Genomic DNA, 24231 nt, shown 5'->3' with positions numbered 1-24231 from the left:
GGAAATCTGGTGATGGCGGTCTGGTTGTGGCAATCTGGTTGTGGAAATCTGGTGATGGCGGTCTGGATGTGGCAATCCGGTTGTGGAAATCTGGTGATGGCGGTCTGGTTGTGGCAATCCGGTTGTGGAAACCTGGTGATGGCGGTCTGGATGTGGCAATCCGGTTGTGGAAATCTGGTGATGGCAGTCTGGTTGTGGCAATCCGGTGATGGCAGTCTGGTTGTGGCAGTCCGGTGATGGCGGTCTGGTTGTGGCAATCCGGTTGTGAAAATCTGGTGATGGTGGTCTGGTTGTGGCAATCCAGTTGTGGCAATCTGGTGATGGTGGTCTGGTTGTGGCAATCCGGTTTTGGCAATCTGGTGATGGCGGTCTGGTTGTGGTAATCCGGTTATGAAAATCTGGTGATGGTGGTCTGGTTGTGGCAATCGGGTTGTGGCAATCTGGTGATGGCAGTCTGGTTGTGGCAATCCAGTGATGGTGGTCTGGTTGTGGCAATCTGGTGATGGCAGTCTGGTTATGGCAATCCGGTTGTGAAAATCTGGTGATGGTGGTCTGGTTGTGGCAATCTGGTGGTGGCAATCTGGTGATGGCGGTCTGGTTGTGGCAATCCAGTGATGGCGGCCTGTTTGTGGCAATCCGGTTGTGGAAATCTGGTGATGGCGGTCTGGTGACCCACTCGTCTCGGGCGCCGTAATTCGCTGTGCAGAGTTGCGTCCCTTTGGCACGACAGAAACCTGTGACTGTGGGTTTGAATCCCTGTTCGCTCCGATTATGTTTCTAGGTTTGCCAGCACCATACCCGTGCTCGTGGTTTCACCAAAGTTGTAAACGTCGAACACCTGCAACACTCCCAGATTAAATTAACGCAGCGTGATATAACTGGAAGTCACGTCACCAAGGGAGTTCGCCTGTAACAGGTTATTGAGATATATGTCCTGTGTATCCGCCTTTTAAGAATAAAGTTATTTAGCAAAATAGCCAAGGTCCACACGCACGCACAAAGACAGGCACACACATACACACACATACACACACGCGCACACGCGAGCGCGGATAGCCAAGTCGTTGCGTCCAGCTGGGGTTCACATCCAAGATTTCCCCATCGTTATATTTCTAGGCTTTCTAGCACAATACCCCACAAAGTGGTAAACGTCCAAGACCTGCATCACTTCCTCAAGCTGCCATGCCGTGAAATAACTGGAATACAGCCAACTCACTCACTCACACAGTTATTTAAATCATCCTTTGACAACTAAAATAACACACGCCGATACTGTCACCTTTAACTGATTGTAACCTCGCCTGTCCCCATCTTGTTGGACCAGATTAAGTGGATAAACGTCATCGCATATTACCCTTGACCAGGCAATAGCGTAGGCTGGACTCAGAGCATTCGTTAATGGAGAGGTGTGTGAAGAGAATCCATTTCCAAATCTTGCCCTGACTTTGAACAGGTTAATATAATTAGTGTTGTGTGGGGGACTTGTCTTAAAGGACAGGAGGGTGAGGTAGCGGTAGTCACGTGGTTAAGGCGTCCGAACAACACGGGCAGAATACGGGATGTCTATTATTCACAATATTGATGAACGCTGCGGGCAGCGAAATTCTAGATATAAAGCAGGCTTGTTACTAATCCAGCCTGCCCCAGGCAAACAAGTGAGTGAAAGCATGAGCAACAACTACCCACTCCACTGGTACGATGGCACGCAATCAGTCAAGTCACCGAACCAGACCATCCGATCCAGACCCCCGATGCTGGGGACATTTAATCCCCGTAATCCCCACATGGGTCTTTAAGAATATTGGTTAATGCATGCCATCGTTTCCCAATTGCGTAGATCGATGCTCATGATGTCACAGGATTGTGTGGTCCAGACTCGATTATTTACATACCGCCGTCATAAAGCTGAAATATTGCTGCTTGCTGCTTTAAACAACAAACAAACAAATCATTGTTCAAAGCGTTCGCTTGTCACATCTAATACTCGGGTACGAATGCGAACCATCGCCGGAATATTGCATGTGGATAGCACATACGTACTCACTCACACATTACAGTGTGACAGCTGTGTAGTAATTTGTCATCAAGTTCATTTTTAAAACCTGTTTTCCCTTTTTGGACAAATTCCACTCACCATCCACACAATAACCCCCGTGTATATATTTGCTCAGTGCTCAAATTTACGACAGCAACCACTTATATTTCAGGATTTTTTAAATGTGCTATACATCTGTCAGCAACCATAATTGCCCCCCAAATGAAACGTGTAAGGTGTTGCCTGGAGGCTTTGAGAGATACCTCGGGATGCACGTGCTACAACAGTCTGTGTGAGTGCAGTAAGCTTGGAGGTAACCTGTATATGCACGTGCTAACACCAGTTTTCGTAACGACAATAAGCTAGGAACGGATATCTCGTGCACCACAGACTACCAACGGTGAGAGATGGCTCATATTGCACGTGCTAACACCAGTCTATCTGACTGAAATGAACACGAGGGAGAGACCTCGTGGTTAACAGAATGAAATTGCTATCAGCATGCTTGCATCAAACATTATTGATCGATGGTGAGATGACTTTCATCAGCACTATTTTAAGAATTTCAAAACTCTGAACAATCCTTCACTGAATGTGATGATGTAAGGAGCTTCCTCATTAAGCGCCACAACACGTGACTGGTTCCAGTTTAACGTGGGCAGACGATGTTACAGTCGGCAATTTCCGTCATAGACATAATAATTCCGACACAAAACGTTTGCCTGATGTAAATTGCACAATACCTATATGTTTAATACAAACCTCAAACCCAAACGTGCATAGGGACAAATAACAGATTTAACAAATTTAAAGAGGAATGTTTACAGTCCTAAAATGTTTTATTGTGTCATTATCATTGAGGTAGCACAGAATTAACTTATTTTTAACCCGTGAAGAACTGGGTGATAATTGGTCACCAGCAACCCATCCTTGACGTAAGAGGCAACTAACGGGATCGGGTGGTCAGGCTCGCCGACTTGGTTGATGCATGTCATCGTATCCCAATTGTGTAGAACGATGGACGTGATGTCAATCATTGGTTTGTGTGGTCCTGACTCCATTATTTACAGGTCACCGTTCGCTCGTCACGCCAAGGGTCTGGGTTCGATTCCCATCATGGCTGCAATGTGCGAAGCCAATTTCTGGTGTCCACCTCGTGATACCTCTGGAATATTGCTAAAACCTATTTTTTCCTTTGTGTGCGTCATGTCTTCTTGGACCTTTAGCATGACTCCTGTGTGTGACATGTCATCATGGAGCCTGTAGACTGACATTTATATGTGTGACATGTCATTGTGGAGCCTGTAGACTGACGCCTGTGTGTGACATGCAATCGTGGAGCCTGTTGACTGATACCAGTGTGTGACATGTCATCGTGGAGCCTGTAGACTGACACCTGTGTGTGTTTGACATACAATTGTGGAGCCTTTAGACTGATACCTGTGTGTGACATGCAATCGTGGAGCCTGTAGACCGACACCTGTTTGTGACATGTCATCGTGGAGCCTGTAGACTGACACCTGTTTGTGACATGTCATCGTGGAGCCTGTAGACTGACACCTGTTTGTGACATGCAATCGTGGAGCCTGAAGACTGCTACCCGTCTGTGTGACATGTCATCGTGGAGCCTGTAGACTGCTACCCGTGTGTGTGTGACATGGCATCGTGGAGCCTGTAGACTGACACCTGTGTGTGACATGTCATCGTGGAGCCAGTAGACTGACACCTGTTTGTGACATGCAATCGTGGAGCCTGTAGACTGACACCTGTGTGTGACATGCAATCGTGGAGCCTGAAGACTGCTACCCGTGTGTGTGACATGGCATCATGGAGCCAGTGGACTGACATCTGTTTGTGACATGCAATCGTGGAGCCTGTAGACTGATACCCGTGTGTGTGTGACATGGCATCATGGAGCCTGTAGACTGACACCTGTGTGTGACATTCAATCGTGGAGCCTGTAGACTGACACCTGTGTGTGACATGCAATCGTGGAGCCTGTAGACTGATACCCGTGTGTGTGTGTGTGATATGTCATCGTGGAGCCTGTAGACTGACACCTGTCTGTGACATGCAATCGTGGAGCCTGTAGACTGACACCTGTGTGTGTGTGGCATTGCATCGTGGAGCCTTTAGACTGATACCTGTTTGTGACATGCAATCGTGGAGCCTGAAGACTGCTACCCGTCTGTGTGTGACATGTCATCGTGGGGCCAGTAGACTGACACCTGTGTGTGACATGTCATCGTGGAGCCTGTAGACTGACACCTGTGTGTGTTTGACATACAATTTTGGAGCCTTTAGACTGATACCTGTGTGTGACATGCAATCGTGGAGCCTGTAGACTGACACCTGTGTGTGACATGCAATCGTGGGGCCTGTAGACTGACACCTGTTTGTGATATGCAATCGTGGAGCCTGAAGACTGCTACCCGTGTGTGTGATATGTCATCGTGGGGCTTGTAGACTGACACCTGTGTGTGACATGGCATCGTGGAGCCTGTAGACTGACACCTGTGTGTGACATGTCATCGTGGGGCCTGTAGACTGACACCTGTGTGTGTGTCATGGCATCGTGGAACCTGTAGACTGACACCTGTGTGTGTGATATGGCATCGTGGAACCTGTAGACTGACACCTGTGTGTGTGACATGTCATCGTGGGGCCTGTAGACTGACACCTGTGTGTGTGACGTCATCGTGGGACCTGTAGACTGACACCTGTGTGTGTGATATGGCATCGTGGAGCCTGTAGACCGACACCCGTGTGTGACATGTCATCGTGGGACCTGTAGACTGACACCTGTGTGTGTGATATGTCATCGTGGAGCCTGTAGACTGACACCTGTGTGTGTGACATGCAATCGTGGAGCCTGTAGACTGACACCTGTGTGTGTGAAATTGCATCGTGGAGCCTGTAGACTGACACCTGTGTGTGTGACATGGCATCGTGGGGCCTGTAGACTGACACCTGTGTGTGTGACATGTCATCGTGGGGCCTGTAGACTGACACCTGTGTGTGTGACATTGCAATCGTGGAGCCTGTAGACTGACACCTGTGAGTGTGACATGGCATCGTTGGGCCTGTAGACTGACACCTGTGTGTGACATGGCATCGTGGGGCCTGTAGACTGACACCTGTGTGTGTGTGATATGTCACCGTGGAGCCTGTAGACTGACACCTGTGTGTGTGACATGTCATCGTGGGGCCTGTAGACTGACACCTGTGTGTGTGACATGTTATCGTTGGGCCTGTAGATTGACACATGTGTGTGACATGGCATCTTGGGACCTGTAGACTGACACCTGTGTGTGTGATATGGTATCGTGGAGCCTGTAGACCGACACCTGTGTGTGTGACATGGCATCGTTGGGCCTGTAGACTGACACCTGTGTGTGTGACATGGCATCGTTGGGCCTGTAGACTGACACCTGTGTGTGACATGGCATCGTGGGGCCAGTAGACTGACACCCGTGTGTGTGACATGTCATCGTGGGACCTGTAGACTGACACCTGTGTGTGACATGGCATCTTCGGGCCTGTAGACTGACACCTGTGTGTGTGATATGTCACCGTGGAGCCTGTAGACTGACACCTGTGTGCGACATGGCATCGTGGGGCCTGTAGACTGACACCTGTGTGTGACATGGCATCGTGGGGCCTGTAGACTGACACCTGTGTGTGTGATATGTCACCGTGGAGCCTGTAGACTGACACCTGTGTGTGTGATATGTCATCGTGGAGCCTGTAGACCGACACCTGTGTGTGTGACATGGCATCGTTGGGCCTGTAGACTGACACCTGTGTGTGTGACATGTCATCGTGGAGCCTATAGACCGACACCTGTGTGTGTGACATGGCATCGTTGGGCCTGTAGACTGACACCTGTGTGTGTGACATGTCATCGTGGGGCCTGTAGACTGACACCTGGGTGTGTGACATGGCATGGTGGAGTATGTAGACTGACACCTGTGTGTGACATGTCATCGTGGCGCCTGTAGAGACTGACACGTGTGTGACATGTCATCGTGGAGCATTAGACAGACACCTGTGTGTGACACGTCATAGCTGGGACCTGTAGACTGACAACTGTGTGTGTGATATGTGATCGTGGAACCTGACACGTGTGCGTGTGTGACACGTCATCGTGGAGCCTGTAGACTGACACCTGTGTTAGTGACATGTCATCGTGGTGCATGAGGACTGACACCTGTGTGTGACATGTCGTGGAGTCTTTAGTGTGACACCTGTTTGTGTTATATGTCCCCTTGGAGCACGTGTTTCTGTCATATCCTTGTGAACCTATAACATGACACCTGTTTGTGTGACACGTTCTCGTGGAGCTTTGAACATGACATCTGTATACGTAATATGCCCTCATGGAGCCTGCAGCATGACATTTATTTGTGTGATGTTTCCCCGTGAAGCCTTCATCATGAACATTTCACATGGCCTCTCGGGGCCTTTAGTATGACACCTGTGTGTGCCAGGCACCTGTTGTGTTGTGTGTGGGGCTCGATGATGAAGACAGCTCTCTGTTTCGGGAACACCCCTAGTTATCCAGTGGTGGGGACACCGCTGTCAATGATTCATCTGTGATGGCGTTGATGCTGATGCTGGTGCTTTAAGCCAGGTGGGATTCGTCACCAGGCTCTGGTCTTCAAATTGGTTATCTCAAAGATGAACATATTAGTCCATCAATTCGCCTTGCGTTTTACTTCGTTATCACTATCTATCGCCACATTCGTCACTGTCGATCGGTGGAATATGCGTGCGTTTTCTTTCGGTCCAAGGTACGACTCCATACGCCTACGGGAGCATTGCGGTCTGTTAGTAAGCATTTACTAACGGTACCCTCATCGCTTGGCGACAGATGCTTCAGAAAGGCAGCACCACTGGTATGGAACTCACTCCCAAATGAAATCCGAAGTTTACTGGATATAAGCGCTTTATCATCATCATCATCTTCATCATCATACAAATAATTATAATAATAATACCCATGCTTGGTGTTCACAACGACGACAGCGACTCTATCCACATGACATAGTGACAATTGTTGACTATTCACCTGTCACTCAAAGGAACAGAAATCCATTTTACCTGTACAGGTAAATCTTGACTGGGTGAACGATTTTGTTCACATACCGTCAGGGCATCAGTTTTCTCAAAATAACATTCATATGTGGTATGTTTAATTTCTGAGGTGAAGAGGGTGCAACTGGGTGTTTACATATAATATGAATGTAGTCTACAGATGAAAGAAAACGGCGTGTCCTTTGAAGTTTATTGGATGAATAAATTGTCAACCACATAGAAGCTGTCTTGCTAGTTTCCTAAATCGATAAATGAGTTCTCGGGCTGTCCTTTAATTATTGGACGACATATATAATATAGACAGCGTCCATTAAGTCTGAAGCTGTAGTTGCGAAGGCAGTTTCCAAAATAGGACATCCATTATTAAATAGAGAGTAAATATATTATTAACTCGATTAAGGCACAATATATATTTTTCATTTTATGTACATTTTGCATATAAGACAATCCATGCTAATGATAGTTGAAAACCGTTGGAAAATAATAGTTCTTTTTTCAAACACGGGCAGAATAATTCCAGGAAACTGTTTTGAAATTTGAAATTGAAAGTTTCAAGTTGAAAGTTCACGCTCGCATTGGAAGGGAGACAACTCCATCGCTAGAGCAACTGTCGAAATATTCAAATGCATCGGTTTGGGGTAAGTCGCTTGATTCGCAGATTCGTTTCATAACTGTCTGGTCTAGCTCCGAGAAGAGGATCATACTCGTAATCCACATACGCAGCATGTATTGCTCAACCCCAATAATGTATATTGTAGAATTTCTTTTGGAGCATGAGAATACGTCTGGATGTATGTATATATGGTTCAAGCGAGGTTTCTCATTCTGATCACGTAAGAGCTGGGACGTCCTTTCACTGCACTCACACAAGTGCAATGCAGTCCCTCGTGTCTAAATTTCGAAGACGTTGCGGTTAGGATTTGTCTACCTGATTAATTATTAAGGTTCATATTTGCATAGTTCCTTCCTGTGTCTCCTGGTGATACTTATTTCTATGCGAATTGTAAATGTGTTCGTCTTAAGATCTCAAGATTGCAAATAAATCTGAAATTAGTAGCCATGTTAATTTTGACAATTTCCATTATTTAATTTTTTTTGGACATTTTTTACATGCGAATAAGTTTAGTAAATTAGATATGGATAATTTCTCTTTATTTAATCCAGGTCAATTTTAAACATTCGTTATATTGGAGAAAAATGTCGGTGTGCATATCAATGCTTACAAGGTTTGTAGTGTTTTTCGATGTTGAATTACCTGCAATACCTGGACCAAGTGGATATGTATTTCTGTTGACGAGCAGAATCAGAAATGCTGACGACCCATCTGCTGCCAACACTACCCGATCTACACAGCCACCGTTCATGTGTTGCCAAGAATCGCATAGAAAATCGAAAATAATCTATGTAGAGAACATCACGCCGACAGTAAATAATGTGGGTGGAGAACATCACGATAACACAGTGCGTTGTGTTGTGTGTGTCTCTGAGATTACGTAACAAAACCTCAAAGGTCAAAGGAAAAGGGAAATATTTCAATTTTCAAATACGGACTTCTTTCTCTCGGGAACGTCCGGATTAGGATTGTTTCGTCGTATTGTTCCCTTTTGTAACTGTTTCAAATATGTGGAAAACACTGCACTGTATGAATGTACAGGCGCTGTCACGAACCCGGAAACCATTCCAGCGAGATTTTGGCGCCACTGGGTGAGGACGTTTGCAGGAAAAATGGATTCTACCCGCCTGTCTCCGGGGGGGGGGGGTGCAAAGTAGTTTTTATCTTGAATGATATGTCACTCTTTGTCACCAATCAGCTTTGATGCGACACTGATGTATCACACTATCCAAGTACAACCTGTACCTTGCTTTATGCTTACATGATGGTAAGCTTACCTGATCTGGGTCCGATGCCACATGGTTAAAATGTATGTTTAAAGGTTTAGCATTTTGCCAATTTGCGGCGAAACCTTTCACTCGCCAGTGATTCCAGTTGATTCCAGATGAAACTGGATCGAACTTAATTCCCGCTTTTAATATGTATACGCTGAAGGAGGGCGTGATCTCAAGCAATAAGGCCTGATCTCAACTCATGCACGTAGACACAAACAGACAGATTTAATTCATTAGGATTTGGACAGTAGCCCCCAGTCCCCAAACCCCACCCCACTCCAGGGGATAGACTTTAAGTTAGGCTTTACAATTTTCTTCCAAAATCGGCTTTGTGGTTACAGCGTCCGTTCATCACGCCGAAGACCCGGGTTCGATTCCCTAAGTGGGTACAATGTGGGACGCCCATTTCGGCTGTCCACCACAGTGATATGGCTGGAGTATTGCTAAACATGGCGTAAAACCATACTCACAGAGAGTCATCCAAACGTTTTTATTATTTAAACTATATATCCTTAGTGTTGTGTGGAACATATTTGTGTTCGTGGAACTTACGTTATAGTTGAAGCCCATGGTTGATGCCCAACGCCGTCATACTGCTGGAATGCAGCTAACTGCGGCGTAAAACAGTACTCACCCACAAAACATTTAACGTAAGCCTCAGCTCATTCCCGGTGCCTCAAAGCCACGGCCTATTAACTCAAGGTCACAATGTGTACATGATTATATATGTATCTCTGCATATTTTATTCATAGCTTGGAATTCATTGTTCTGTTTATTTATTTATTCTGAATCGGTGTGTCTTGTTTAAATCTGCATGGAATAAGACACGCAATGTGGGTGGGATTCGGTTACCATATCATGATCTGCTGTGATTTTGACAAAGAGAAATTGTACGGAACTAGCATCGCCTCATTGTGTGACAGTTTTTCCCCAGATGTCTGAATACTTATTTGGGATCTAAGTAAAACAGGAACGGAACGATCGATTAACGACAATGTAAAATATGGTATTTGTATTTAACCTGCAAAGACACCTGTTCGTCTCAAACGAATTCTCCTCAGCTGTTGTGGAGAAAGTGGGGAACCTCGATAATTCGGACAGAGAACGGAAAACAGGTTTCAGATTGACAACACAAGACCAAATGTATTTCAAACTTTATTGGTCCCAACACAAAGCTCAATCACGTTGTCATAGTTACCGTTATTAGAATACGTAGCACAGCGTTGAAGATTGATAGAAATATCCAAGGGCCAAGCAACTATCACCTATGAAGGAGAAACATAGGGTTCTGGAATATGGACCAAGGGAAATTTTGTGTAGAGCAGTAGGAGGTTCCTTGGGGTCAATAACCTGGGTGGACATTTTCAAGCACTGTGGTTACCATAGTTACGCTGCACTGTTTTCACGGTCTACTTATAACCAAACAAGTAATGTATTTAATGATACATTGTTTGTCTTTTTCAGCAACCCAGCAAGGGAAGTTTATCCGGTTGCTGGGGATATCCTGACAATGAAGATATGGTAATATATTCTAATATATACTTATATGTCTTTTTACTTTCTCCAGTTCGATACAAACTACCAACCATCAAGTCAGTCCTTCAATACAAAGTACTAACCATCAAGTCAGTCCTTCAATACAAAGTACTAACCATCAAGTCAGTCCTTCAATACAAACTACCAACCATCAAGTCAGTCCTTCAATACAAATTACCAACCATCAAGCCTGTTCTTCAATACAAAGTACAAACCATCAAGTCAGTCCTTCAATACATATTACCAACCATCAAGTAAGTCCTTCAATACAAATTACCAACCATCAAGTCAGTCCTTCAATACAAAGTACCAACCATCAAGCCTGTTCTTCAATACAAAGTACAAACCATCAAGTCAGTCCTTCAATACAAACTACCAACCATCAAGTCAGTCCTTCAATACAAATTACCAACCATCAAGCCTGTTCTTCAATACAAAGTACAAACCATCAAGTCAGTCCTTCAATACATATTACCAACCATCAAGTCAGTCCTTCAATACAAAGTACCAACCATCAAGTCAGTCCTTCAATACAAAGTACCAACCATCATGTCTGTCCTTCAATACAAACTACCAACCATCAAGTTGTACCTTCAATACAAATTACCAACCATCAAGCCTGTTCTTCAATACAAAGTACAAACCATCAAGTCAGTCCTTCAATACATATTACCAACCATCAAGTCAGTCCTTCAATACAAATTACCAACCATCAAGTCAGTCCTTCAATACAAAGTACCAACCATCATGTCTGTCCTTCAATACAAAGTACCAACCATCAAGTCAGTCCTTCAATACAAATTACCAACCATCAAGTCAGTCCTTCAATACAAATTACCAACCATCAAGCCTGTTCTTCAATACAAACTACCAACCATCAAGTCAGTCCTTCAATACAAATTACCAACCATCAAGCCTGTTCTTCAATACAAAGTACAAACCATCAAGTCAGTCCTTCAATACATATTACCAACCATCAAGTCAGTCCTTCAATACAAATTACCAACCATCCAGTCATTCCTTCAATACAAACTACCAACCATCAAGTCAGTCCTTCAATACAAAGTACCAACCATCAAGTCAGTCCTTCAATACAAATTACCAACCATCATGTCTGTCCTTCAATACAAACTACCAACCATCATGTCTGTCCTTCAATACAAACTACCAACCATCAAGTCAGTCCTTCAATACAAAGTACCAACCATCATGTCTGTCCTTCAATACAAACTACTAACCATCATGTCTGTCCTTCAATACAAACTACCAACCATCAAGTCAGTCCTTCAATACAAACTACCAACCATCAAGTCAGTCCTTCAATACAAAGTACCAACCATCAAGTCAGTCCTTCAATACGAACTACCAACCATCAAGTCTGTCCTTCAATACAAAGTACCAACCGTCATGTCTGTCCTTCAATACAAATTACCAACCATCATGTCTGTCCTTCAATACAAACTACCAACCATCATGTCTGTCCTTCAATACAAACTACCAACCATCAAGTCAGTCCTTCAATACAAAGTACCAACCATCATGTCTGTCCTTCAATACAAACTACCAACCATCATGTCTGTCCTTCAATACAAACTACCAACCATCAAGTCAGTCCTTCAATACAAAGTACCAACCATCAAGTCAGTCCTTCAATACGAACTACCAACCATCATGTCTGTCCTTCAATACAAACTACCAACCATCAAGTCTCAGACACACTCACTTCCTTTCGTTTCGTATGTTTGTTGTTTGTTTAACGCCGCACAAAATTCTAGCTATAGGACGGGGGTCTGTAAATAATCGTGTCCGGACCAGACAATCCAGTGATTGATATCATGAGCATCGATCCACGCAATTAGAATACGAGCCACACACATACACGCGCATGCACGTCGCTATATATGTGCAACAATCTTCGACGCGACGTTAAACCCCATTTCACCTCACCTCACCAAGTATGACGGCTCGCTGTACCAACACCAAAAGTAGTATGACGTCAGTCGCCTCAATATTCCCCAGCCGTTTAGCAATATTAAAGAGCAAGCCGATGTGATAATTCTGTTGAAACACATTAAGATTGTATAGTAGGTCGTATAGACGGAACACCATAACGTGTATAAATGTCATTTTATTAAATTGGCTGAACAGCTTGAATGGTTATTTCTCTGGTGGGTTTTGGCTGAAGGTCAAACGGTTACAGATTTATACATAACCTTCATAACTTGATGTTTTCCGCGGGGATATTATTTTAGCTATATGTATTATGAACAAAGAGTAAGATGGCAAGATTTATCGACTGATTTCTATCCGTGAACAATTGTATCGCCGTAATATACTGTTGCTGTCTCGCAACAACACCCACTGCCGCTGGAACATCCACTGTTACAGCAACATCACTGATACAGCAACATCCACTTGCACAGCAACATCACTACTACAGCTACACCACTACTGCATCAACATCACTGCTACAGCAACATCACTACTACAGCTACACCACTACTGCAGCAACACCACTTCTACAGTAACATCACTGCTACAGCAACATCACTGCTACAACATCACTGCTACAGCAACACCGCTACTACAGCAACATCACTGTTACAACATCAATGCTACAGCAACACCACTGCTACAACAACATCACTGCTTCAGCAACACCACTACTACAGCAACATCACTGCTACAACAACATCACTGCTACTTCTGACAACCGAGACGACCATCACGTTATTACGTTACCAGTTGTTAGTGCTACTGCAGTTACAACTACTACCGCTACTATTGCTGCTACAACTCCTCCTGCTACCACAGCGACTGCTACTGTTGCCACTACTAATACTATTAGGACTACTCCAACAAATACTATTGTTATTTCGAAATGCATGTACATGTGGAATTTCTTACTGGATGCAATTTTAAAATTGAATGTTAACTATCTCAGGTATTAATCAGCGTTAGCAATATCAGGTATTAATCAGCGTGAAATATCTCAGGTATTAATCAGCGTTAAGTTTGTCAGGTATTAGTCAGTGTTAACTATCTCAGGTATTAATCAGCGTTAACTATGTCAGGTATTAATCAGCGTTAGCTATCTCAGGTATTTATCAGCGTTAACTATGTGAGGTATTAATCAGCGTTAACTATGTCAGGTATAATTCAGCGTTAACTACCTCAGGTATTTATCAGTGTTCACTATCTCAGGTATTAATCAGCGTTAACTATGTCAGGTATTAATCAGCGTTAGCTATCTCAGGTATTTATCAGTGTTCACTATCTCAGGTATTAATCAGCGTTAACTATCTCAGGTATTAATCAGCGTTAGCTATCTCAGGTATTTATCAGCGTTAACTATGTCAGGTATAAATCAGCGTTAACTATCTCAGGTATTTATCAGTGTTCACTATCCCAGGTATTTATCAGTGTTCACTATCTCAGGTATTAATCAGCGTTAACTGTGTCAGGTATTATTCAGCATTAACTACCTCAGGTATTTATCAGTGTTCACTATCTCAGGTATTTATCAGTGTTCACTATCCCAGGTATTTATCAGTGTTCACTATCTCAGGTATTAATCAGCGTTAACTATGTCAGGCATGAATCAGCATCAACATTCTCACGACCATGGGTTTCTGGCGTACCGAAGGGATGCAACTCTGCATAGCATTAATACGAACAAATATGAGCAATGCAGTGAGCAATCTTGAAGTTCGCAGGTCAAGCAGGCAACATTAAAAATATATTCTTTCAGATCTGTTGTGCATGAGTGAAAATAACAATTTAACTTTATCCATTACGTATGTACAGACCACCAGATATATTTTGAAATTTGGCTTTATTTAAAGGCAATTTTCCAAGTAGAAGCATGTCACTGCATGCCTAATCACTATCTCAATTTAATACAAGTCACAAACAACTGAAGTAATGGAAGCGGAAATAGGAGCCAGATGATGAATATGATGATGATAACAACACAGTAGTGGTGATGATAAATATGATGAATATGATTATGATAACGATGATGATGATATGCGTAACGGGAGCAAGGGTTTATGGTCATAACGTTAAAAATAAATGAATTATGGAACTATTTCAGTTTATATAAATACATCTTGCAATGAACCTCTTTTGCATGCCATTGATCATATCATAGGTACGAAAGAACTATAACAAATATACTAGTACTATATAACTAACGAATATTTATCACATGCCATGATTTGCAAAACTTATGCCATTGATAAGAAATCTAAAACGAGCTATTCCTCATGTTTCAAAACTCTTAATGATATAATGTTCGAATAAGAATTCAATTGAGTGGTTACCTGGCACGTTAAAAGAATTATCGCAATTATCCTCATTTTTATTTTAATAAAATCTGCATTATACTCATTCAGCATCTTGAAGAGGACTATCAGTCGCGCTGTTGCAATGGCACTTGCAAGAAAAACTTTGAAACTTCAAGTGTTATGACCTGTATGAAATAAGCCTCAAGAACATATATCATTAAATACCGAGTGACACTGGAGAGGCTCGCTTCATCCTCTGCAACGTGCAGAATAAATGCTTGGCGGTGGTATTGCTGATCTATAGACATTATCACCATAAACGTACAATACAGATCCGTTTCTCCTTTATCAAAGCGCGGTCAGATGGCATTTCAATAAATTGAATTTCCGGCATTCCTAGAAATCAACATTGCGGGGATGTCGAGTTTGATAAAATTACATATCAGTTCTATTTGCTTTAAATGGCTTATTAATTCAACTAAATAGAGATCACGTGGGGATTGTTACAGTAAGACTTCTATGTCTCAAATCTCGCGAGAACGAGACTTCCATCGCCAGACGGAAGGGGCGTAATAATAGTCAATGTTTCCTGGCCATCCGCTAATGAATTTTTAACGTGTGTCTCCATGGAATACAAAGAGCATTTAAATGAGAATCTATGTTGTTATTGTTAAGCGATCGAGTGAATAGAAGTAAAGAAATAATACACGCAAACAGAAAGATACATGTAATATACCGTATGTAACAGCATTTGAACGACTCTCTACAAGTCAGATACAAACAAACGATGCAGAGATTTACAAGGCGCAGGGGGGACTCTTTTGACACACAGCTGTTTGCACGTACATGTTTACCACTGAAAGTGGGCGCCATGTCATACCTTAATCACCGCTGCAATAATGACGTAGTGACGGTTTACTCAAAGAGAATTACGTTATGTAGACTTGTCTATGTAATCAAACCGGACAATTCGCGATATTTCTGCCCCGCTGATGACGTGGCTTGGTGCACACGAAGTCCTGCTTTCTCCGTGTGAGGGTGTCCTTGCACTGAATAGAAATGATGTCTACTGCACGTCAGTTGCATCAGGTATTAATCAGCATTAAATATCTCAGGTATTACTCAGTGTTAAATAACTATCGTATTGATCAGTGTAAACTCTTTCGGGTATTACTCAGTGTCAACTATATCTCAGGTATTAATCAGCGTTAACTATCTCAGGTATTAATCAGTGTCAACTATCTCAGGTATTACTCAGTGTTAAATAACTATCCCAGATATTAATCACTGCTAACTAGCGTACGTATTGATCAGTGTTAATTAACTCTTTCGGGTATAATCAGTGTCAACTATATCTCAGGTATTAATCAGTGTCAACTATCTTAGGTATTACTCAGTGTCAACTATCTTAGGTATTAATCAGCGTTAAATATCTCAGGTGTTTCTCAGTGTTAAATAACTATCGTACTGATCAGTGTTAACTCTTTCGGGTATTACTCAGTGTTAAATAACTATCCCAGATAGTAATCACTGCTGACTAGCGTACGTATTAATCAGTGTTAACTCTTTCGGGTATAATCAGTGTCAACTATATCTCAGGTATTAATCAGCGTTAACTATCTCAGGTATTAATCAGTGTCAACTATCTCAGGTATTATTCAGCGTTAACTATCTCAGGTATTAATCAGTGTCAACTATCTCAGGTATTACTCAGTGTTAAATAACTATCCCAGATATTAATCACTGCTAACTAGCGTACGTATTGATCAGTGTTAATTAACTCTTTCGGGTATAATCAGTGTTAACTATATCTCAGGTATTAATCAGCGTTAACTATCTCAGGTATTAATCAGTGTCAACTATCTTAGTTATTAACCAGCGTTAACTATCTCAGGTGTTAATCAGCGTTAACTATCTCAGGTATTAATCAGATTTTGTTGCTATATTACTTTTAGGACTTCTCCAACAAATACTATTGTTATTTCGACATGCATGTACATGTGGAATGTCTTACTGGATGCTATTTTAAAATTGAATGTTAACTATCTCAGGTATTAATCAGCGTTAACTATATCAGGTATTAATCAGCGTGAAATATCTCAGGTTTTAATCAGCGTGAAATATCTCAGGTATTAATCAACGTTATCTTTGTCAGGTATTAATCAGCGTGAAATATCTCAGGTTTTAATCAGCGTGAAATATCTCAGGTATCAATCAACGTTATCTTTGTCAGGTATTTATCAGCGTTAACTATCTCAGGTGTTAATCAGCGTTAACTATCTCATGTATTAATCCGCGTTAACTATCTCATGTATTAATCCGCGTTAACTATCTCAGGTGTTAATCAGGTTTTAGATATGGATGTTTGATGGGTTTCTAACAACCCTTGATGTTGTCCAAATGTAAGACTTAACAAGAGTTGACAATAAAATGAAAAATGATTTTATATATATAGATAATAGATCACATTTTACTCAGATAATGTAAACTGTAAGTATAACCACGAGTTAACAATAAAATTTAAACTCCTGAGCGGTGGGGTAGCCTCGTGGTTAAAGCGTTCGCTCGCCACGCCAAAGACCCGGGTTCGATTCCCCACATGGGTACGATGTGTGAAGCTCATTTCTTGGGTCCCCGTCGTGATATTGCTGGAATCTTGCTAAAAGCAGCGTAAAAACATACTCACTCACTCTTAAACTCGATTTTCAGGCGTCAGGGAATATGTCTCACTGATTACTCCCAACCTTCATGACGAATATTTCCGCTTGCCCCAACAGATCATGTTAGGAAATAGGGGGCCATTTAAAGGTCCAAGTGGTTGCTTCGCATTGACCATTTAATGACCACAATTGTAAATTATCGACCAACGTAAAACAATCGAACAAATGTATGTTGATGTGTGTGATATATAGCGTTTTTTCAAGTTGAATTATGATTAATATTGTTTTAAAGGAATACGACTTCAACCTGTTTCGTACTTTTCTGGTCGAGGTAGTATGGACTTTGATACCAAGATGACCCAACCTCTCTCGACGTGGTTCAGTTCCCGGTAGTCATCTTGTGTTTCACCCCGACCACAGAAAACCTTGTACAGTATAACTGTTGTACCCGACTTGACGCTCCACGGACCTTCACTCATTTACACGATAGCGACAACAGAACAACATCTTTACAAGCGCAGTATCTTGGGAATACGTCATGCGTTTATACATTGAGTTTTTATCATTTTGTTGAAATCGTTCGTAAATGTCACACGTGACATTTAGTCGGAGATTAATACCTCATATTCGAGGGGTCAGGCTTGTGATGGAGTTATCGATCTCCTAACACGCTGGTCTGTTCTGCAACTTTGAGTTCTATCTAACATCCGTATACCTTCACACAGATTGCAAAACATCATTTTGAAAATTCCATTTACAATTATAATATATATTCTTTTAAAATACTTAAGCACATACATTTCATAGTTTTGCGCACACACGTAAATTATCATTGTGTGTATTAATACTAGTAATACTAGTGTAGTGTATCGTTTTAAGTATGAATATGTTTTTCCCCTAACCGTTGTACTGCATTGCTTAGACATACACTCGCGATACAAGTGATCAAGACCCATGTACCAGACATGGGTCATATGCATGTATTAACCTTCCAGAGGAGTATGTTGACATTGACAGACGTTCTGATTGGTCGAACCTGAGGTCCAACAGTCACATGTTTTTAAGAGTTCAACTACTGAAGTGGATATAAAATACATTTTGCAGTTGAAAGAGGATACTGGTATATGTAAAACTTGATTAAACATTTCGTGTTTTTTCAACATATCCTCAGACTAATGTCAGTAAGATATGTACATTCTGTTAATTTGTCACTAGTGTAAGTTATATACAAGTTTTAAAGGTGTATTTATTTCGTGATATATGTACACACTTATTATATATTTTGCAAGTAATTTGTTACTGTTCTACGTATTTGTATTTTTTACATGTTCATATAGTTTGTCAATTTAATTTTTATTTTGATGCTTTCACTATAAGGATATGGACAAGTCGTTACTTCGTGTTTTATAAATTTTTACAAACACAATTTTAGTTTTATAATAAAGTCTTTCCGCGTTCACTGACACGATATGTTTGTCGTTTCCGTTTCACGAAGTTAGTCCTAAATGTGCTTCACCGGTGTCATTTTTGTCATCAAAGTATCGTATAAATATAAAATATTATTTATTCGATAAAAGCGACAAAATCATTTCCATTATCGTAAGAAATATCTTCTGACATCAGATTCTAGTGTACGCTTCCGACATTATCATAAGCATGCATATGCTTATGAATAACTATCAAATAGTGATCATAGGCGTTCGGCCCACCGGTGGCACCTGTCACAAACACACGCAAAGGCGAGGCAGTTATTCCCTGAAAAAAATACTTAACAACAATTCTGAATGGGAATGTTAGTCTGTGAACATAATGAACATTATTAATGTATATGGCATATGTGGACTTAATCGGGCGTCGCGAGCTGTGTACAGCACATTGTTACACAGCGGGATGCATCTATACAGTGAAGTGAATCGCAGATTGAGAAAACTTAATGTTAATGTATTTGTATCGCCGAGATAGCAATAATTTCAATTCATGGGGAAGAAAGAATATTTATATTTCCCACTGTACTGTACATCTGCAGCGAAATATACCCGCCGTACGTGCAGTCTGTTTCCCTCATCCCTGGGTGGATACTAGTTTCATATTTATTCATTAAATATATCAAAATAATAAATAATTTATTGACATCCAAAATACCTAGAAACATGCTTTGATGATGATACAAAATGTAGACATGACATATAATCCTTTCATAAACACTTAAAAAAAATAGGTAATTCTTTTTAAACAAATTTAGATATATAGAACAAGTCGTACGATGTAGATTATAGAGGTATGTAAAAAATAAAAAATGACTGAAAACTATATCAAAGAAATACAATATTCTTTATATAGTATAACAAAAAATAAATCACCAGTGTATAGGGAAAGAAAATGTCAATATATAATTAATAGGACATTAATGCACGTATATGTTTTCACCATAATTAGCACTGTCTGAAGGATTGTCAATGTTCCTTTATAGATACATATGGTTTAACATGTCCTATATATTACGTACCAGCTAGGCTTCATTCTAAGCATGAAATCAATAACAGTTCATTTCACCGTTAGTTTCCATTCAACGCATGACCAATGACCTTTGTTTCTGAGTTATTATTGTTCACAAATATATATGGGGTTTTATAGAATATCATAGAGTCTATGAAATGTTTTATTACACCATACATATATCTATTCTAAATTTAGAAAATACAAATCTTGAATCTGGTTTCATATGTGGAATAGAGCCGGCTAGACTTGTTTTTTTATACAAACCTATAGATTGGCTTTGTTTTCATAGTATACAATTGTCACACGGTCATGGTGAGGGACAAGGGTTTTTATTAAACATATATTATAAATTAACTATTTTCATTCTCGTCGTGTATATGAATCCGAATTTCTTATATTTTCCCTAAGGTAAGGACAGCATTATGATTATACTAATCATAAATGTAACTGTAAATTGTAACTGGTACGTTGTTTCGACCTAGCTATCTATAGTTGTATGTGCATATTTTCACACGAAGCGGTCCAAATGAAGACGCGTAATTATTGTCACAAAAAAGGTTACCGAAAAATGTGTTCCCTGGTGTCTGAAAATACTTTTTTTTGCTACAAGCTATATTTCACAACTGATATAGAAGGGATACCTAAGTAACATGAATAGATTTCACATGCAATATATCTAATTTATTCCAATATGAATTATTTCATTTGAATATTTTGCAACACAATAAGCATAATCCCTTTACATACATAAAGCTCTGCTTAACAAGCTGATGCATTATCAGAATAATCCCGTGACAAAAAATGCCGGTTATGTTTTCAGAATAATGCTGAATGTTAGAAGGAATGCAACAGTGTTATATCAACTTAAAACGAAATTATGAAATTTGTCTATACGTTTTAGTTTTTTATTGGAAATGTGTGTACGGTTGTCGTTGTTTCAGCTGTTGTTGATAATAAACATACGCATTTCACGACGACTGTCGTCTTTTTGCCTTGGAATATCGTACTTCCAAAGTAACTCATTGTCTGCATGTCATTATAGTTTGACATTAATATTCGTTGTCTTTTTAGGTGTATATTTATAATAACATCCAAGTTTTATCACAGTTATTTAGATTGTGTAAAGATTTATCTAAATATTGACAGTACAGAACGCTTACATCAGCAAAATGTATCTATATCAAATCCCACGTTATGTACTATCACTCTTTGTGGTACAGTCGTGAACAAGTCTATGCCAGAACCGCGCAAATACATCCCCTAACGAATCCCATCAGAAAAACCTGATTAGTTGTTAATAATTGTTATATAATTGTTGGTATTTTGAATACATTCCCCATCTAAAGCTTTATTATCGCATCGTTTGGAAGAATATCTATTGCAAGAGCCACTACCGCTGGGATGTTGTAACGCTTATCCAACACGTGTTGTGATATAATATTGAAACCTCTGACCTGTTGAGACGGGATACCGGTGATACATGGTACATAAATAGTACCTGAATGATACGTTAAAAGCAGTCGTATGTAAAATAATTAGTATTTTGACTTCCCATTTTTGTAACCAAATAAAAAACCCGCAAGATCGAAATAACTTTGATACATACTTATGTTACTTCAGTTTATTTGACGACACGCAAGTGAAAACAAGAGAGTAAATATAAAGCAATCCGCTCTGAGGGTATTGTTATTTTTATCAAAATTCTATTTTGCTGAAAAATTTGAATTTCATTGATAAATCAACAGATCAGTGGTTATTTATAAGTTCTTGGCACCAAAGAATTCAATTGTTATAAATAATGTATGAATAATAATTATTTACAGTATGTTAACCGTATCCTTCTGTAACACGCCCCCATTACCTAAATATTTGTAAGTGTTAGTAATTACAAAATATCATTAACCAAACACTCACGGTACGCTAACTTAAAAAAATGAGATGGTTATAACAGTATATTGATACAATAAATGTTACGTACAGCAATGTTTGAAATAACAGAGAAAAGTAACAATAACAGAAATGGTCAATATGTCTTGTGTTTTGTTCAGGAAAAGAACAACTGCACTTGGTCCAAAATAAAGGTTTCTCCTTTGATTATACCATCTTGCATATTTCTATGTGTTTCAAAATTCAAAACCGATTTGGTGGAAAACAGATTTATAGATAATCGAACTACTCAAAGTAGACACTTTTTAAACTGTATATCCTTGAATGACTACAATTTAAAAATCTTCATTTTTGTCTGTGATATGCAAATGACAAATAACGGGAAAAAAACGATATCCGCACAAATCGTGCAGCTGTACGTCATCTTTAGAGGCAAGTCGTGTTTGCCAAATAAGGAAAATACCAAAATTAATATTCACAGCAGTCTTTGGTCCTTCTACAAACAAACTGCGATAAACTCTGCTTATAATATTTTCGATAAAAATTTGTTTATGGAGATAATAAGTTAAAACCAACACGAAACTTGTAACTACTGAAGAACGGGTAGATATGTTATCTGCATGTCACTCAGATCATGCATGGGCTATGGGAGATAACTCTTATTTGAAGATTAATTTAAATCTGCTTAAAACACGTGATTCGTTCATTGGTCAAACATTTAAAGGAATTTTAATTTGCATATTACGTGCTTTCCGTGTTACACTGCATCGTCGTAATGAGGTCCCCTCCAGTTTAACTTCGGATTCTAGCGACACATTTTTGCAGTATACAGCGAGTACGTTATGTCTGTAGTTCATTATGTAGGCCACAACAATCGTAACCGCAACATCATTAAGCTCAACGTTTTTAATTATATTCTCCACGTATTGGGATCCACTAGGATAGTATTAGTCTACAGACAAGTAAGTGTGATTTCTTACTTTGGCCACGTGGTTGCACATATCTTCCGTCCAACTTGTGTGCTATCATGATTAACATTGTCATATTTGTAAAACGAATGAAACAATAATTTCTCACTGTTATACGAATATGTGTCTTCATTTCTTTATGTTTCCTTTTGGTATATTTCTAATTAACTCTTTCAATATGTATCTCAATAGAAACGCAGTCAGAAAAAAATGTTAGGGTATATGCTTACATGTATGGCTCTTTATTTAACATTTGACGTACTGTGTGAATATTTTTAGAAGACTTATGCAAATGCCGACACTACCTTCTATATCCACAACCCCTTGAAATTTTGCTCTTATTAATGATTTTAACGTTTTTACAGCCTATAAAGAATAAATTCATGAACTATAAGAATAAAGAAATATCTTAAATAATGTCATATCTGTTTAAATAACGAATAAATAGCGTGTCGTTCACCTGTGACTCAATGATATACAGGTTAGTGTTTGGTATTAAAAGCTGTTCGGATCCTTCTGGATTAATAGTTTCAGCTTGTGTATTTTATTCGCACGAAATTTATTTCTCATTCCATTCCTCTTTCAAATCAGATTAGAAATCTTATAGTATTGATAACAAATTTATTTTCACTGGGAATTGTCCCAGAAAAAAACATCCCCAGTGAATATACTAAAAACTATATATCGTCTTACAGAAGAAAAGAATGATCTATTTCTTTTATTAGGAGATCACTTATTTATGTGAAAATTATACTTATTACTAGTTCACGGTGATTGTCTTGCAGTTAATTACTTATCACCTTTTTTTTAAATTTCAAAACATTTTAGAGCATGTACGAACATAAGACTGAACATTGAATTTCCAGCACTCTTTACTCCTGTGTATTCCACATATAACATAAATGTTCGGAATGTCTGTGTGAACGTTGCCTCGGCCTATTGCATTATACCTATTTTATTGATAAAGTTGACAATCAACTAAAATATATTTCAAGCAATTATTCCATGGATAAACAATTTCCTGTAATTATTTTCCTCCTTTTTAAAAACTTTTTTCATCAATGAATCTGACATCACTGAAATGTAGGAAGTAAATAACTCATAGTATTTGTGACTATTAATGACTCTTTCAGTACTAAGCTTGTGAATATTTGAATATATATGTTTTGCAGAGTATGTAAAAATATATATTAGCAAATCCAACCGAACCAATAACAATATTTCCTATGGGCTGTTACAGTGATTAAAAGTAAGGTATGCATAACCAGAAATATGATGGAATCTTTTGACAGTCACTGCAACATAATCACTCACTGTGGGAGGTACATTCGATTTTGAAATATTCAAATCTTGTTTTATTATTTCAAAGAAA

The 24231-nt window shown here is 39.8% G+C and overlaps 1 long non-coding RNA gene across 1 annotated transcript in view; it reads left to right on the top strand.

The window, feature by feature from the left end:
- The window catches only part of LOC139458327 (uncharacterized), a 41419-nt gene extending 30879 nt beyond the window's left edge, over positions 1-10540 (top strand). Inside the window, exon 3 of the long non-coding RNA XR_011652662.1 lies at positions 10485-10540. This is a non-coding gene — a long non-coding RNA (uncharacterized lncRNA). The remainder of the gene's footprint in view (positions 1-10484) is intronic.
- The last annotated feature ends 13691 nt before the right edge of the window (positions 10541-24231 follow it).

Source organism: Haliotis cracherodii, unplaced genomic scaffold, assembly GCF_022045235.1.
Source record: "Haliotis cracherodii isolate W230 unplaced genomic scaffold, xgHalCrac1.p SCAF_12, whole genome shotgun sequence".
NCBI lineage: Eukaryota > Metazoa > Mollusca > Gastropoda > Lepetellida > Haliotidae > Haliotis > Haliotis cracherodii.
Note: the sequence above shows the minus strand (reverse complement) of the source record. Positions and strands in the feature narration are given on the sequence as shown.